Source organism: Triturus cristatus, chromosome 7 (assembly GCF_964204655.1).
Source record: "Triturus cristatus chromosome 7, aTriCri1.1, whole genome shotgun sequence".
Lineage (NCBI taxonomy): Eukaryota > Metazoa > Chordata > Amphibia > Caudata > Salamandridae > Triturus > Triturus cristatus.
Genome location: NC_140590.1, coordinates 1584280734 through 1584299844, shown reverse-complemented (window position 1 = coordinate 1584299844; position 19111 = coordinate 1584280734). Strand labels below are relative to the sequence as shown.

The 19111-nt window shown below is 43.9% G+C and overlaps 1 protein-coding gene across 6 annotated transcripts in view; it reads right to left on the bottom strand.

Moving 5' to 3' along the window:
- Positions 1–516: 516 nt before the first annotated feature.
- The window catches only part of STAU1 (staufen double-stranded RNA binding protein 1), a 385539-nt gene continuing 366944 nt past the window's right edge, over positions 517–19111 (bottom strand). For all 6 annotated transcript variants that reach the window (XM_085619433.1, XM_085619434.1, XM_085619431.1 and 3 more), the window contains one exon: positions 517–1889. The gene's annotated coding sequence lies outside the window, so the exon portion shown is untranslated. The remainder of the gene's footprint in view (positions 1890–19111) is intronic.

Below are 19111 nucleotides of genomic sequence, written 5' to 3'. Positions count from 1 at the left end.
TAACCTTTCAGGTTTTCAGATTCAAAATGAAGACAGTGCAAATACAGTTTAGTTAAGGGAATAATATCGCTAGGCACACCGTTTAAGAAAGGTTTCGGGCGAAGGCTATATACATACAGAAGGAGGTGGGGATGTGGCCAACTTTTTTTTAAATACAAGACATTACTTTTTCTATGGAAACAAACTACTGAAAGTAAAAGTGACAAAATATTGTAGAATGCGTGCCAGGGAGAACCATAGAACTGTTTTCAATAAAATTGTGGTCAATGCATGAAATTTATGCCAATACGTGTTTGCGAAAAGAGTGCAGAAAATCTAAGTTCAAAGGTCTAGTACAAACCAAAAGGAAATGTAATATGCAAATGTAACTCTCAAAATGGAAGGATATTGGTAGAGACCGTGAGCCATGAGGAGGTCAAACGAGCCAACTTAATGGTGCAGTTGATTAATTTATGATGCCAGTTATTACCATCAAAGCCAAGTTTGTCTAGGAACAAAATGCTAACAACAAATATAAGAGTATCTGGTCTACATTTATAGGACACTTTATTAATTTCTCATTTCTCCTACACAGTTAAAATTATTTTCTTCTGTTCATTTTGTATCATGATACATTGTGTAGCATAAATGACAAAATTAATTGAAAACAATATGATAGTGTAACTGTTCATATAAAACACGTGTGTAGGTTTACATTTTGAACTATAATTTAATGTTAATACTGTTCCTAATATATTGTTTAATTAACTCAAAATATTTAAATAGTTTAAAAAAAATTACAGTATCACATTTGGCTCTGGACAGAACATGCTAACCCTGGTTGAATTTAAAGGCAAGATGGATATTTTAAATGCACACTAGATTGCATAAAATAACCTTAGTACAGGTCAACAAGGATAAAATACATTCACCAAACTTTTCTTTTCCCATTTATTGGTGACAAACACTACGTTTTACTTACATTCCATGGGGAGAGAAAAAATTCCAGCGTAAACAATGAACCAAAGCAGTACTTAACTTGCAAGGTTATCGTGCTTTACCTGACCATAAGCAAAAACTTATTGTTCACATTTCTGCAAACAATAACACAACATCAAAAGCAACACAGTTTATACATGAACATAGGTAATTTTTTTCAGCCCTACATGGAGATGTAATTAAACAGTATAAAGCACTCAAGGAAAATCAATTTGCATTTTTAATATGCTAACTGGAGATCACATCTTGTAACGCAGTGATAATTTTTGTACCTTGCATACAGTTTTTATAACTTTTAAACAAAGACCAAAACAACTACATTCTTGTTGCATTAAAATAAAAATGTAATCCCAAAAAAACTTAAATGTTTAAGCAACACTTTAAAAATTCCTAAAAGATTTCATTTACATAACCGTTGCAGATTTAAATTAATGTTCAACGACTGTGACTTTTACTTTTTAACATAAGGGCACACGCATACTTGGCTTCTTTGAATCTAAGCTTATTCTCTAATTTAATAAAATAACAAAAAATATAACTACATTTATAGATATGATCTTTTTGGTTGACAAATTAGTCTTAGACAGCATTTCTAAACTGCATTTTTCCGGACACAAACTTAAATGAAAATATACTTCATGTAGTTTCAATCAAAACTAATGAAAGATTGCATTTCTTTACAATTTGATGAAAAAGCAACTAAGTTGGTTTAGAAACTACAGGAAGCTGTAAATGCTGTAGAAATCGAAATCAGTGAAGTTACAAAGAACAACAAGCATTTGATTTTCAATGGTGCTTTCAGGTTTGGATCCAGTCAAAGGCCTACTTAGGCAGTGCTGTCCCGTGTTTGTCCCAAAGTGTTTGAGTTAGCCGGTTTGAGGAAGTTGCTCGTCACTTCTTGTTTCAGATATCTGGAAAACAAACATTGATCACTTAAAATGAAGACTATGGAGGTAAACCAACAGTTTTGTATAAGGGTGGGCAGGGGTCAATGGCATGGTATATTTGTGCACAAGTGAAATAAAATCTAGGGACATCTAAAAGTGAACTTGGAGCTCCTTGCTATAAATAAAGTAAGCATGGACATCCTAGCCAATTTGGTAAGGGTAAAATTACCAATAAAATTAGAAATATCACTCACACAAGTATGGCAGTGAAGGTAAGCCTGCATTGTTGAAGTTTTGTGAAATGATGGTGCAGCATATTTCAAGCACAGGTATAAATAAGGATCACTACACTAGAAAATGTACAGTATAGCATTAATGACAAATTAGCTTTAGTGACGGACAGCTTCAAGATTCACACCTTTCTACTTAAAGTCAAAGCACCCTTTGTAATAGCCTTACACCTCGCCTAGTTTCACTGTCATTCAATTCAATGTTACGGTACTAAAAGCCTACCTAATCAGCCTATTGCCTTTTAAGCATCATTTACAGGATATGCCAGTAATTCTATTCATTCAGGGTCTAATGTTGTATATTGCCTGGGCTACATTAAAAACAAGTGTAAAAATCCAACTAGAAACTAGAGTTTTAAGCTGGCAGAAGGGAAACATGCAGCAAAATGATAGTCTTACGCGTTCCAGGGCTGAATTTACTTTAACTGAAGAGGAGAGAACCATCGAATGGCACATCCATTAACAATGCCTAGACATACCCTGGAAAGCCCGTAGACCTCATCCAGGCGTGACAACAAAGATCACATTTGTGCCCATTGCCCGACCTGAACTGTCAACTGTATCCAGGACAGATACCAATTTTGCATCATACCGGCCATCCTGTATTGTTAGGGGTAAAGACACTGAAAGATTCTCTGGCACTGCAGGAAGCATTTGATCTACTATATCCTACAAAGTCCAGCTATAGTGACCTATGAGGCAGCTGATTTTGACTGAACGTAATGCAAGGCTGGTGAGAAAATGGGCGTAGGAAATGAGTAAGGGTTCATTATGCTGGTGGTTGCCTGTACCACTAGACTATCCAGCATCAGGTGTTGAGCGAGGAAGTCCAGATGGCCCGGTGCCAGTGTGTGGCGACAAGTCTACCTGTTTATACAAGGGGGCCCAGAACATGGTTTTGCCCAACAGCCCAAAAGGGTATCTTTAAGGGCCACGTTAAATAGTAGGAGGGGTTGCTGTAGGTGAGTGGACACGTTTAAGAACTTTAAATCAGGACGTTAGTCATTACTTCTATGGTAGGGAGCTGCAGGTCAAGGTCATCCGCAGCCTGTTACATGATCATGTCAAAAGAATAATTATCCTCTATGACAGGAGGAGAGGCAAGTCTAGTGTAAATGTGGGTGTAAATGTGGGTGTACTTGTAAAGCGCACTGTGACTCCATGGAGTATCCTGGCGCTGAAGACCGCTGGGGAACCCGTCCTGGTTTTCCTTGTGAGATGGTCCCTTCCTGGGTATCTCCAAGGTGAAACCAGGCATCCCCGGCGTCTGTGGGGGGCCGTTGTAGAGATGAGGCAAGCTTAATGCCCAGAGTTGCCGAGTGTGTTCCTGGTTAGAGTAGGTACCGAGGCGAGAATTATCAAGTCCGTTTTGACCCTGGTCCACGACCCTGCCGCGTCGGGAATTGAACCCTGGTCCCTGGCCGATTCTCTGCTTACGGGTCTGCCGCCTCTACCCAGTGAGCTACACCTCTCCACAGTGTCTGTGGAGGAGTCTAGAACACTGGCATCCTGTAATTCTGCAAACCAACTGTCCTCATCATAATGTGGGATGAATGTCACTTATAGTAGTTACTGGCAGAATTACAGCCGGGTGCAGGTGTAAAGTATGAGTTTCACTGAATGATCAAGGCAATATAACTGGAGTCAGAAGGGTTGGCTAGGTGTTGTGCTCCGGTGAGATCAGAACACTCACTTGATCGAGATGAGGCCAGCTCTGAGTCGGAGCCCACTAATGGAGAATGATCCTCTTTCAGCGGCATCGATGTTAAGGAACTGATGTAGGGAATCCAAAGTGGGTTAGAAAGGCAGAAATGGTGCAGTGGGCAACCCCGCCGCGGGGACCCTGACTGGAGGCCTCTGGAGATTTTTGGGGTTCAAAGGCGCACCAGAGGGAATCAGAAGTATGCAAATTATGTACCGCATAGTTTCCACAAAGGCCTCTATTTGCTGCAATGTCAAAAAAGGCATTAGGACCAAATTTGGAATCTGCACTGCTGGAGTTCCAGGCCTAGACCGAGAGGCATGCTGATACCAATGTGCCCTCTCTGGAATTTGAGAGTGGCTGGAAGGGGACAATTCCCACTTGGACATCTTGTGCTTTTTCAACAACTTCTGCAAAGAGTACGACAGCGACAAAGATATGCCACAAGAATAGGACCTTCCTTTCCAACTCGACCAGTGACGGCACAGAGAATTATGATGTTTGATGGCAGAATTTTGTCTCGCAGTCTCATATATCCTTTGGAATCACCTGGGGGCAGTTCTCACAGGCCCCAAAGTGTGTGTTCCAGCTCCAGGCACCTGCTTATGATCTCACATCACAGGGCAACAACTATCTGCAGTACAGGCTTTGCCACTAGTTTCGGATCAATTGCTGCATGAGTTCACTTATCCACAAAGTGCTCAGTACAGGGCAAAGGCTGTGGGTGGGAAGAACCTGGTTCAACTATAAATTGCAATTCATGGTTTACAGGATTCTGCGCCATTCAGTACTTAACTTCACATTTGACATCCTGTATTTTCTATACCCAACACAGCCAGACGACCAAATCCCACACCGCTAATGTGCATGACCTTTCACTACCAACCCTCCTTTTCTCAATGGACTCCTGTGTGGAGTCCCATAGTACTCCACTTTGTAGCCACACTGGGTCCCGCTGTACCCTATCAAACCTCCAATTTTTTCTTTTTAATTTGTCCTGCGAGGGAGTCCATGTGGCACTTGCACACAGTTGCTAAGAGGTCAGGGTACACTACTGTGCCCCCATCTAAATGTTTTTAAAAATAGTTTTACACCTGTACAGGCAGCCACAACATTTTTTCTACATGGTGGGGCTACCAGTGACATTGCTCTGGACTTTTGCAGGTCCGACCAATTGGAATACATTTTTTGTTGTTAGCCTCTCAGCAACATATCTATACATTTTTAAGCTTAATTTCTCTAAAACGGCTGAACAAAATATCACCAAGTCATAAAATGCACAGGTAGTAAAGATCTAGCTTTCTGCTTAATTTGGTGAAGGTCTTTCAGCCGTTTTTTAATGTATTGCTGTCGAATTTCCCCTATGGAAATTGTATGGGGGAAAAGTGTTTTAGGACTCCATCTTTTTCTCAGCCCCCACTTGACAGACTGCTACCAAACTTTCTAAGAAGGAGCAGAGGTTGATGAAATTTCTTTTTGGAACCTTACGTGAGATTCACCAGACAGCACCAAAGTTATTAGCAAACTAAAAACACTCTTCCTTTGGAAAGTGTGACATGTAACTATACCTTCACAGTGGTGACTACATATACATACAATCCCAGAACTTCGTCAAATCCACTTTCAGAACTTAGTCAAATCCAATCCACACGAAGCAGGCACGGACTCCAAGATAATTTAAGGTGCAAACAATGTATTTATTCACTAATATCCATGATGCGTTTCGGCCACACGTGTAGATATATTTCATAAATTGCATCATAACAGACAGCATTGCGCTCAGTATGTGAAATACATAGCTCTTGTAATGTAGGGCAGATGGAGGACATATGAAACATTCCCCTGGGAAGTACACATAGGGTACAAGCTATGCATATACCATGCATGAAACCACATGACACTGGGAGCCGGAGATGAATAAGGGAATAATTAAAAAGAAAGGAATCAGTCTTTGTCCCTAGTTGTAATATAATCAGGCTTCATAGTAACATCGGGGGAAATTAGACTATAGTCCTAGGCTGTGCAGAGTGAGAGGTAAATAAGAAATTAAGTGTACGTCACAGAAGTTCCCAGTAAAGTTTCCCTGATAGTCAAGGTATGATAGTTATGGCCCCAGTACTTACTTGATCAATGGTGCCATGTGGTGCTTACATCTATGCTTACCCTTCAGTGTTCCTGGCTGTTTATCTCACTCCAGTTTGGCTCCTGCATTTGAAGGAGTCAGCATTCCTGAGGGTTTCAAACACATGCTTGTTTGGCAGCATGCGTGGCTTGTGATGCTCAACATCACATGGCATACGTACCCTAAGGGAATAATGGGAAAGGTAGCTCCCTTATCCTTGTAGACCTTACGTGGGTCTATCCCAATACTGTAACGAGACCTGTTGTAGAGGATGAATACTCGGAAAGTTATTTCCATGTGGGAGTATTGTGTAGTAAATAATACATGGTACCTTCCTACACCGGTTTTATGTTTAAAAAATGCATCAATATTGAACAGTCAATGCAGATCGCTGTTCGAAACAAGTATAAGTGCTGCTTGCCATTTACTTTTAATTTAAATTGGTCACAAAATTAACCAAATTGTGTGCATACTGTCCAGATATGGGTGAAAGGTAAACCAAACAAAATGGTGAGAAAAGGAAGGGAACTAAACAATACTCCAGATAGATTTGGGAAGTATTCGCCTATGATATATGGTATATTGACTGTCAGAGGACCCCGAGGCTTCAAAATGTTGGGCGCCCCTGTACTAGTTACAAGTAAAATTAAAATTCATAAAATACATTGAAATGGTTCCAGGAAATATCATCATTCAACCCACTGATGTTTGTTTTTAGTTTATATATCCACCTATGTTCTCGTGCAAGAGTCAAGTAGTTTTCACTAATCAGTAGGAACTGCATGTTTGTGGACAACAAAGGTAGGGTGGTGCCAGACTGATTCAAAGCACCCCCGCAGAGTATGTCGTCCCTTGGACCAGCTAGCTCTCAGTGCCACCATAAGCCCCCCTAAACCTAGACAGAAAGTGATCAGTTCTGGCAACTACCGAACATGACAACTCTGTTCCCTCAGGAACCCTGGAGACAGACCTAGAAACTTTCACTCAGAGAAATATGCAAAGAATGTTTTTCACTATTTATTGTACCAAAGTGATTCTTGTACAGAAAGTGCTGCAATGATCAATAGACAGAAGCAGACAAAAGTTATAATAAGTGTCAAGTCAGTGAATAAAACGAAGAGTTCCGCCATCTTGCGGAGATAACTTATTTACACATTCATATACAGTGTTATAACAGTCTAGCGTACTCCTACAATGCAAACCCTAACCTATGTGTCTAAGGTGTAAATGTATAGCCTGCCAAGAAACCCCCTTCTGGATGATCTAACCCCTTTACATGGTGGGTAAGAGAGTAGGTTTCAGTCTTGTTCACAAACTGGACATCTCTCACAGAGGTGTCAGTCAGCTGCTGGGCAAAAGGCCTCGCATGCAGGGACCCCTCGAAGTCAGCACAAGTGTCTCCTCTGATTAGAATTGCAAAACAAAAGGCTATATATAAAACAAATTAAAAAAAGGTATCCTTACCTTAGGCCGAGATTATGATCAGGCTGCCATTCTTGTATTCCACAGATTGGTTTGTGTCGCTATATAGACGTGATAAACACATTTGTATAACACACGTGAGGGCCTTGTACACAATGCCATGGCAATGTGACAGTGTTCCCATGACGTTCTTTGTATCAGCAAGGTTGGTGTTTCCAAGAAACTAACTTAAGTGTCACAAAAGAATGTGTGTCAAAAGTCGATGACAAAGTGGGGGCATAGCCAAGGCTGCTAACATGGCAAATGCGACTTTCTAGAGCTCTGCCGTCCATCCCCCATAATACGGAGTTTATTCGCATGGAACCCGGGGCCCAGTGACAGAAGCATATGACCACAGTTCTACAAAGCCTAGCGATGCCCACGGATGAGCTGTGAATTGTCAAGCTTAAGTGGAGGCGGCGAAATCACCCTGGACCTGGATATGCGTTGAGGCCAGGACAGACGCTGAGTGGACTGGATAGCAGGTGCCTGAACGACCCGGAGATACGGAGCAGTGCCCTGGGGCCAAACTGACATCAGCGACAGACCTCTGATTCGGAACACTGCCGACGCCACACTAACGGAGTCAGCTGCTGGGGAAGGGGCAGAAAAGTGGAAATCTGGACAACGCTCAACTCTGGACAACGCTCAACTCTGGACAACGCTCAACTCTGGACAACGCTCAACTCTGGACAACGCTCAACTCTGGACAGCGTGGCCTCACTTTACCAGGTACTGCTGTGTAGGCGTTTGATTGCAAGGAGCTGGGGCAGAGCGCTGAGAATTAGACGCAAGGCAGAGAGCTCAAAAGCACTGTGGAACATTGGCACTGCGAGCCAAACCGGTGCCTCGACTAGCAGTCAGAAGATGGGTCCCAAGGATCGAATAGCGGCCGCGGCTAGAATCGGGGCCTGCCTGCGGCAAGGCCTTTGCCACGACCCCCAGACAGGCTCTAACGCGGAGGTGGACTGCTTGGCTTGTAATCCAAGAGCAGCTCCATAGGGATACACAGGGTGCCTACCATGCAAAAAAACGCAGTGGAAAGCATAGGCGACACCATCTCCTTTAAAAAAAAAAGAACGCCCTAATGGGTAGTAGTAACACTAAACGACTCGCCTGATAGCCGGCGCAGTACTAGGGTAATCAAGAGCACGCATTGCACCGCAGGGTATCTTAAACTGTGCTGTCCCTTAGACATGGGGCCATTGCCACGCTCTAGAACACATCAGTGCACATGACATAGGGGCCTAGCTGGATTTGTGGCACTCCCACGCACACAAGACATCTCCTCCCCCCCCCCCCCCCCCCTTTCCTGAGGCTGGAGCCTTTCTGCAACCTCCCCACTGGGCCTACAGAACTGACCACATAGTAGCCGGAGACATGTTTCACCACTCCTAACAAAAGTAGCTTTACAGACACAGTCGCTGCAGAAGCCCATGTCAGATATGGGCCACCTTCGCTCTGGCACAGGAGGGCCTTCTGGACAGTTGCAACCGGCCTGGAACCTGGCAGACAAAAAAACAGGATATACCACCCGGCGACTCAATGGGAAGTAAATTAGACGCAGTTCTCGCAGTAGTTGAAAAACTGGGAACCTCGCTGGAACAGACACAATCTTCCCTGGAAAACAATATTGATGCGGTGGGGACCGACTTCAACCTACTGCATGCAGGCCATCGTAAATTAGCCGATAAAACCCGCGCTATGGAAGATACGCTGGACAAACTGACGCAGAAGTCACGTGAAGCAGAAACCCAGCGGAAGGAATTGACGGCACAAGCGCGTACCCTAGAACGCAGGGCAGAAGATTCAGAAGGGCACTCCAGGCATAATAACATTTGTGTAATTGGTCTACTGAAGGGCAGGGAAGGATGCCACCAGCTACATCGAGAACTGGATCCGAGAAAAGTACCTGCTGGTAAAATGTCACAATACTTTGCAGTGGAAAGAGCACACAGAGTCCAGGTGACCCCCTCCAGGATAAGGTCCCAGGCCCTTTCTGCTTCGAGTCCTGCATTACAAAGACAGAGATACGATTCTACAAGAAGCCTGGAATTTTCAGTTCATACAAAATTGACAATATTTCAGTCATGCTCTTTCCAGACTACACAGTCACAGTACAGAAACATTCATTACTGGAAGTGAAGCGCTGGCTGAGCAGCCTAGATCTTAAATATTCTTTGCTATTTCCTGCACGTCTAAGAATAGTAGCAAAAGACAAGGTAAATGCTACTTACCAGTATGCATCTGTTCTTGGCATGTAGAGCTGCTGAAGTCACATTATTGCATTAGATCGCCGCCTAGTGTTGGGTCCGGATGTTGCACGTTGTTGTGTTGGAAGAGTCTTCGAGGTCTCACGAGATAGGTGACTCCTCCCCTGGACTACAGTGCGCATGGACAGCACCTCCATCGTCAGATTGTTTTTTCGCCATTGTGGCAAAGATGGAGGATAGTAATAGAAAGAAAGGTGTCTATGTAAATGTATCTAAGTAAGATAGTACTGCAACTGTGCTCGGCACCAGGGAGTAGGGTGGGCATGTGACTGCAGCAGCTCTACATGCCAAGAACAGATGCATACTGGTAAGTAGCATTTACCGTTCGAGGCATATGAGCTGCTGCAGTCACATTATTGCATAGACTGTATAGCAGTTCCTCCTCTAGTGGTGGTTACCGGTGTCAGTTGTAGTAGTCTGGAAAAGTGTTTTAAGGACAGCCTGACCTACAGAAGCTTGTTGTTTGGCTTGCACATCAACATAATAGTGTTTAGTGAAGGTATGTATGGTAGACCATGTAGCTGCCTTACAAATGTCTTCTAAGGGGATATTCCCTAGAAAAGCTATGAATGCCCCCATTTTGCGCGTGGAATGTGCTCTTGGGGGAATAGTTAATGTGCGTTTAGCTTTTTGATAACATATTTGTATGCACTTAACTATCTATCTGGCTATCCCTGCCTTTGAAATAGGGTTACACCCTTATGAGGTTGACAGAAAGACACAAACAATTGTTTTGTATTCCTAAATGGTTTAGTTCCGTCTATGTAGTAGAGTAGAGCCCTTCTGACATCCAGTGTGTGGAGTGCTCTTTCAGCTACTGACTGTGGTTTTTGAAAAAAGACAGGTAACTCAATTGATTGGTTAATGTTGAAAACTAGTTATGACCTTTGGTAGGAATTTAGGGTTTGTTCTGAGAACTACCTTATTTTGATGTATTTGCACGAAAGGTTCTTGAATTGTTAGTGCTTGCAATTCACTCACTCTTCTGAGTGAAGTGATTGCTATTCGAAATGCCACCCTCCATGTTAGGAACTGTAATTCGCAAGAATGTAGAGGCTCAAAGGGTGGACCCATAAGTCTAGTTAGTACAATGTTAAGATTCCAGACTGGGGAAGGTGGAAATCTTGGAGGGATTATTCTTTTGAGCCCTTACATAAATGCCTTAATGGGTGGTATTCGGAAAAGAGACACGTGTTGTCTGTTCTGGAGGTATGCTGCAATAGCCGCTAGGTGTAATTTTATAGATGAATATGCTAGATTACATCTTTGTAAGTGTAGTAGATAACAAATTATGTTTTGTACAGAAGCGTCTAGTGGATTGATTTGATTATTTTGGCAGTAAATAACAAATCTTTTCCATTTGTTTGCGTAACAGGCTCTGGTAGTGGGACGTCTTGCCTCTGATGATATTCATACAATCAGGAGGCAGGTTAAGGTATCCGAACTCTAAGACTTCAGGAGCCAGATTGCTAGATTCATTTGATTGGGGTCTGGGTGTTGTATCTCTCCATGGTTCTGTGTGAGTTGTTTTGGAGAGAGGTGGAGTTTTTGATGAGGGACTACAGAGAGTTCTAGGAGTGTTGTGTACCATGGTTGTCGTGCCCATGTGGGAGCAACTAGGATCATCGTAAGTGTCTGTTGCTTTAGTTTGCGTACCACTAATGGAATGAGTGGGGTTGGCGGAAAAACGTATGCAAATCTGCCTGACCAGTTCATCCATATCGCATTGCCCTTTGACTGCGGGTGTGGGAACCTGGCGGCGAAGGATGGGCATTTTGCGTTTTCCTTTGTGGCGAACAGATCTATGTCTGGGTGTCCCCATGTTTGAAAGAATGGGAGTAGGACTTCTGGGTGAATTTCCCATTTGTGGATCTGTTGACTGTGTCTGCTCAATAGGTCTGCAATCTGGTTGTTTACTCCTGGGAGATGTTCTGCTAGATGATGGATGTTTTGTGGAATGGCTTTTCTCCATATACTTTGCGCTAGTTGTGATAGCTGCAGAGAGTGTGTCCCCCCCTGTTTCTGTATATAGAACATTGCTGTCATATTGTCCGTCCGGACTAGAACAGTTTTGTTGGCTATGTGTTTTTGAAAAGCTTTCATTGCCTGAAAGATTGCCAGTAATTCTAGATAGTTTATGTGGTGTATTTTTTGGTGCGGTGTCCATAGACCTTGCACTGTATGTTGAAGTAGATGGGCTCCCCACCCTGTGAGTGATGCGTCCGTTGTCAACACTACTTGTGGAACTGGCTCTTGGAACAGTCGTCCTTTTGAAAGGTTTTGTGTGTTCCACCACTGCAGAGAGCGATGGGTACGACTGTCTACCAACACTAGGTCTTTTAGTTTCCCTTGAGCCTGGTTCCATTGTGTTGCTAGGCATTCTTGTATGGGACGCATTTGTAGCCGAGCATGTGGGACTATGAATATGCCATCATGCCTATGAGTTGCATAAACACTCTTGCTGTCAAAAGAGTTTGAGGTTGGAATTTTAGGATCATTGCTTGAATGTTTTGTATTCTGGCTGGAGCTGGGTAAGCCTTTGCTACTGTGGAGTCTATAGTTGCTCCCAGATACTGCTGTATATGGGAGGGTTGTAGATGGGATTTTGGGTAGTTGAGGGAAAATCCAAGGTTGTGTAATAGATGGATTGTGGTCACTGTGTGTTGCAGGCATTGTTGATGTGATTTGGCTTTTATCAGCCAATCGTCTAGGTATGGAAACACATGAATATGTGGTCTCCTTAGATGTGCTGCCACTACTGCTAAGCATTTTGTGAACACCCTAGGTGCTGTTGTTACTCCGAAGGGTAGGACTTTGAATTGGTAGTGCTGTCCTTGCACTACAAATCTGAGGTATTTCCTGTGTGCGGGATGAATAGGTATGTGAAAATATGCATCTTTTAGATCTAGCGTGGCGAGAAAGTTGCCTTGCTGTAGTAGTGGTAGTACTTGTTGGAGTGTGATCATGTGGAAATGATCGGAGTGTATATATTGATTGAGGGGACGAAGGTCGAGAATGGGCCTGAGGGAGCCGTCCTTTTTGGGGATTAGGAAATAGAGAGAGTAAACTCCCTTCCCTTGTTGCAGAGGAACTGGTTCTATAGCGTGCTTTTGTAGCATTGCTAAGACCTCCTGTTGTAATAGTATGGCATGTTCCTCCGACATTGGTCTGTGTTTGGGTGGTATGTTGGGTGGGGTAGATGTAAGTTCTAGACAGTAACCAGAATGGATAATTTGCTTCACCCACCTGTCTGTTGTGATGGATTCCCAGACAGGTAGGAACCGTGATATTCTGTCTCCGACTGGTGTTAAGTGGTCTGGAGGCAGGTGTAAGAGGTCACTGTTTGGGAGTGGTGGAGGTACGGTTGTTGTTACCTCTGCCTTTAGTATTGTTTCCTCTATATCCTCCTCTGCCTCTGGGAAATGTGTTTTGGGAGGTAGTTTGGAAAGTTTGAGAGGTTTGTGTATTATTTCCTCTCCCTGTACCTCTATTATTATGAAATCTGTTTATTGGCATTTCGTTAATATAGACGCAGCATAAATCATAAATGGAACATCTCACAGCTCTCCCTGTACCTCTATAGGAGGATCTACGAAAGGAACGTTTGGATTGGTAAAACTGCAGTGCACCCATAGATTTAGCGGTGTCAGTATCCTTTTTCATTTTGTCTAATAGGACATCTGTTTCCGGCCCGAACAGGAAATCTTGGCTAAGGGGTTGATTGAGAATAGTGGTTTGCACCTCTGGTTTGAAACCTGATATGCGAAGCCATGCGTGTCTCCTTAACATCACGCTTGTATTGACTGTTCTAGAGGCTGTGTCAGCTGCATCTAGAGCACACTTTATTGAAGCATTAGTGATAAACTTTCCTTCTTGGATAAGGTCATTTGCCTGTTGTTTATATGGCTCAGGGAGATGTTGTAGTAGCTCCTCTAACTTGTCGTAGTGCACCCTGTCATATCTAGCTAACAATGCTTGTGTGTTAGCTATTCTCCAGGTGTTGGCTGCTTGTGAAGCCACCCTTTTCCCAGATGCCTCTAGTAGTTTGGACTCTTTTTCTGGTGGTGCAGCGTCACCAGTGGCTTGTGAGTTAGCCCTTTTTCTTGCATTAGCTACTACTAGAGAATTAAGCTGTAGTTGACCCTTGATGTATGTAGGGTCGGAGGGTGCTGCTCTATATTTCTTTTCTACCCTAGGGTTGAGTATTCTAGCCCTAATTGGATCTTTGAATATTTCTGGTGCATGTTTTAAAACTCCTTTGAGCATGGGTAATGTGCGTACACTTCTTTCTGTGGTTGGGAAGGTGTCCAGCAAGAAATCCTCTTCCATAGGGTCAGCATGCATATCTACCCCGTGGAAACTAGCAGCTCTGTCTACCAACTGATGGAATGCAATGGTGTCGTCAGGAGGGGATGGTTTTGAAGGATATGGTGTGGGGTCTAGAATAGGTGGGTTATTGTCCGGTGAATATGGGTCTCCCCATGAGTCCTGGTTGGGATTTGTGTCATCAGGATCTACATAAGGGTCTTGAGGATCATTATTTATGTCATCATCTGGGTCCCCATCAGGCTGTTGAGGCATGGGAGGTGTGTATGGCACATAAGGCATAATAGGAGAGAGAGGAGGAGGAGTAACAGGTCTAATAGGAGAAGTAGCAATGTCTTTCGTTTTAAGAGGAATAGGAGAGGGTAAGGCAGGAGGAATTTTCCTTTTGTGGAGCACCACATGACCCGTTTTAGGGTCAATGATGATTTTTCCCTGTTTTGGATCAACAGGACCCGGATAAAACAGTTCCTCCTCTGTATTTGTTGGTTTCGGCACGAAGATTTGTGGTTTTTCTTATTGGGAGTCGAAGGTTTTGTAGGCTTCGGCTTTGACTTGTTTGGCTCGGGAACCTTGTTTTTGTTCGGTTGGGGAGATTTATTGACCTCGACGTCCTTTTTCGGATCGACCGTTTTCTTGGGTTCGATCTGTTTTTTAGGCTCGGTGACCTTTTTGTAGTCGTTAGTCTTTTTCGGGTCGATTAACTTTTTCGGGTCGATATCTTTCGTGGGATCGACCGTTTTCGGCTCGAGATGCTTCGGCTCGACGTTTTTGGGAACGGTCGAGTCTCTCGGTGCCGGAGTTGGTGCCGTATGTGTTTTTCTCGGCGCCGAAGGCATTTTTGGTGTTGGGAGATGCGGTTTGCTCGGTCCCGAGCTACCGGAAGGCTTTTCTATTATCTTCGGAGCCGGGCCAGAGGGTGGGGCTTCCGAAGGGATGTTTCGATCGTGACGAAGGCCTTGTGGCGATGTCTTGACCGGAGCCTTATGTGGGGTGATTGGGACAGGGGCTTCGGTACTCACGTGCTGCCCCGCTGGGATTGGGTCATCTGAGTCCGATTCTTCGACTGTGACGAGTTGTAGGTCGTCCGAATCCTCGGCATCTGAGGGGTCGTCGAAGATGTCGTCCGGTGCCGGTGCTGCTGCTTGTCGATGCATCGCTTGTCGATGGGCCCTCCGGTTCCCGATTGTCTTTTTGGACCGGAAGAGTGCGCAAGCTGAACAGTCTTCTTCCTTATGCTCCGGAGATAGGCATCTGTTGCACACTGAGTGATGATCCGTGTGTGGGTATTTAGCACCGCACTGGGGGCATTTTTTGAAAGGGGTCCTTTCCATGGGCCCGAGGCCCACGTGGCATCGATAGGCCCGGAGGCCTGCGTCGATGAAATTATGGGAAATAAAGTCTTGTAAAGTTGTAGGGTACCGACTGGAGAGCAATCCCGTCGAGATACTTTTGATTTGCTATGAATAAAGTTGAAAACTTCGGAGTCGAAGTTGGCGTCGCAGAAGTACATCCGAACCCGATGGCGGAAAAAAACAATCTGACGATGGAGGTGCTGTCCATGCGCACTGTAGTCCAGGGGAGGAGTCACCTATCTCGTGAGACCTCGAACACTCTTTCAAGACAACAACGTGCAACATCCAGACCCAACACTAGGCGGCGATCTAATGCAATGTGACTGCAGCTGCTCATATGATTCGAACACACACTTTTTTGACACTCCCATTGTCGCCTGGGAATGGCTGGACTCAGTAAATCTCGAACACTTTCCCACATCTACAGGAACGCACGGAAGGGGCCAGACAGGAGTACCTCCAAGGAATTGTTACAGGAAAAGGTGCAAAACACAAATAGGAAATGGGAGGCTTGGTCCTAACATTAAACAAATGATCCAGGACCAATGTAGAGCACTACATGCAGCGGCTGAAATAAGCGACAATAAAAGGCAATCAATTTCTGGCGAAAGTCTCCTGGAGCAAGGAAGCGATGAGGAATCTGTAGATGCAGCTTTTTACTCCCCTGACTCCTTCGCACCTCCTGAAGATACTCCACAAACAGCAGGCAATATAATATAAAACACATATGGAAGACTAGTCTGTCGTGGTCAACAGGTCAGACTCTGAGGACATGCAAGTAACTCTAAACTGTGCTCATTTAATGTGCAATTAGGACTAATTGATACAGTAACTGCCATATGTGCCGAGCACAACTACTATAGTAGGCATATCCAGCAACTGCCTAGTTGTTGGATAGAACTAGATACAAGTAGGAGATTGAGTAGGAAAGGTATGTCACTGGACTCTGCCCATGGTACAGTAACTGGGGGGACTTCCGCAAGCAACTAGTTAGCACTTGACACTAACGTAACCTGACCCCACTAGCCAACATAGGCACAAAATTGTGGTCTGCGATTTGGACTGATGCACGTTGCAATTCCACGCTTATGGTATTTGAAGAGCTAATTAATGCTTGTTGTTCACTCTGGGTGAGTTGCTGTGCTACGAGCCCACATATGTCCCTAGGCGAAACTTTCCCACACACCCTGAAATAGATCAATACATATATTATACATTAGCCCCTACAACCCAAACATTGCGGCTAATACACCATTGCTGGAATGACAGCCATTAATAGATACACTTGGAATGGCCGAGGTATCTACATACCTGCTCGTAGATACTCAATCTATTTCTACCCAATGAGACATCAAGGCCCACATCGCCCTCCTGCAATAAACACCTCACAACCTCTGAAATAGTGAAATTACAGGAAATGGCACAGGCGATTATATGCCACAGGCTACTCAGCATTCGCACGGGAGGTACTAATCTGGATCAAGCCAGGCACTCCGTTCGAAGTCGATAAAACAGTTATCGATGCTTAAGGGCGGTACGTGCTGGTGAAGGGTCAGTTGGATGGCAGGCATGTCTTACTAGGAACCATGTGCCGAACTCAGATCAATCATCCTTTCTTGACACGCTGACCAGCAAACTTTCCAACTGGCATGGAATGCCATAGTTGATTGGCGGAGACTTCAACTGTGTGATGGACCCAGCCCGTGACCGCCTTTTTCCCCCACTCCCTGGCACACTAACAGTACTAGCCACAAGAGCACTGAACACATGGATGGCGCATTGGCATCTTGTGGATATTTGGAGACACTCACGGTCATCTTCAGAGTGCCCCCTTGTCAAGAAGGGAGCTCCGGACTCTGTGCTTCTCTCTTATTTAATCCTTCAGTAATCTCAGAGACAATATGTGCCATCCTGTACCTCCTGTCTATTTCTGAAAAACGTCAAGATACTCCTGCAGAGTGATAGTCGTGCTTTAGAAATAACACATTATACAATTTGCAGTGGCACCTGATATTACTGCAGCGCTCACTTATCCCAACTATTATTTTTCTGGAGGTCATCCCAATATATCGAAGGCCACACAGGCTGTGATGAGAGATATGACATTAGTGGAGTTACCACTAGTATGATTTCTTAGTTACCAGGGCTTAGGTCGACAAAGGTCTACATTTTTCATAGATGGTGTGAACCTTATACTTGGCACTGCCCAAATGAAAAAGGTCAGCACACTGGGGGGGGGGGGGGGGGGAAATTCCAAACACTATTATTTTCACATTGGGTGGTTTTCAGTTATCTGGGGTGTACCTGTAAAGTATACATCAATGTTTGCTGATGATCTTTTTCACCTCATTGTTACTGTATGTATAGACGCATATTAATAGATTTGGTTCAACTTGGTGTTTGTCTTTCAATAAACTGGCTCAATTGTTATTTTTTGCCCTTGTAACTTTTTTCAGTGCTAGGCTATGGGTAGTACCTATTGGTTAACAGAGTAGTAAGAGGTTAGTCTCAGTCTCCATAGTTTGTGTAATTCCACCGGATACACAAGAATTGCCCAAACAGTAGGTTTTTTTCCATGAGCGTATGTGGATACGTACTGTTATATGTAACAGGTTGTTCATTTCAGTGTTGCGTGGGGGTGTGTGTGTGAGAGAGACTGGTCTTCTGCCTGAATGACTAAAAGGGAGAATTCAGAATTACTCATGGAATGGGTCAATTCAAACTTGGTTTTGGGCGTGAAGCCAGTTAAGAAACAATTTGCCAGTTTTTTTATCACTATGCCAAATGACAGTCATTACCGATCAGCATAAGAGACCTTGTCCAAAAGCACAACGGCGGACCTTAAAGTCCAGCACCTCAGGCCAGTTCCAATAAGTACATTCTCTGTGCAAGCACAACCCCAGCGCCAGCTGATGAATGACGCTGCTGTGTTCCAGATCAAACAGAAATTTCTTAAAAGGTAGGGGTGCGCAGATCATAAAGTCCAAGAAAACCCCTCTTAATCTGAGGATTTCTTAATCGTCAGTTTGTTCGATGGTCCAGGCCCGTATATTGCACTGCGGCCAATAGGAAGGTCAGCAGGTATGATAACTCCTGTCGTTTAAGATCTGGATGCCATATGCACAATCCTCCTTCCCCTTTCTTGGAAGTATATTACCTTTGGGGCACATCTTGACAACATGGAATGTCGATTTTGGGCCGCATGAGAGGGTCTCATACAATTGTTACCCTCACACTGCCCTGATGAAGTTCCCGGTATGGGAATGAAATGCGTTTGCTGAAGTCAATCTGTTTGCTGAATTTTAGAAATTGAAAATTAAAAGAAAATTATACTTCGCTATCTGATGTTTTGGACTTTATGATCTGCACACCCCCACCTTTTAAGAAATATCAGCGTAAGAGGCTTATGTGTGGATAATAATGATCGTTGGCCCATCTTTTCTCTACTTCAAATTGGTGCAAGCACAAATGTGCTACCCATTAAAATCCTAAGTTGTTGCAGGTAAAATGGTCTTTCATATTCAAAATTGTTTTTTGTAAAACCAGTTTGGACTCACCATACATAAAATGTATTGGCATTTATTTTTTAAACATGTATGATCCCCTACAGCCAACTTCCCACAACAACAATCCACACTTGTTGAAGTCAAAGTACCCACCCTTCCCAATAGAAATAACCAGTAAAATAAAGGTAAACCGAAATCTCAACCTGCATTCTTC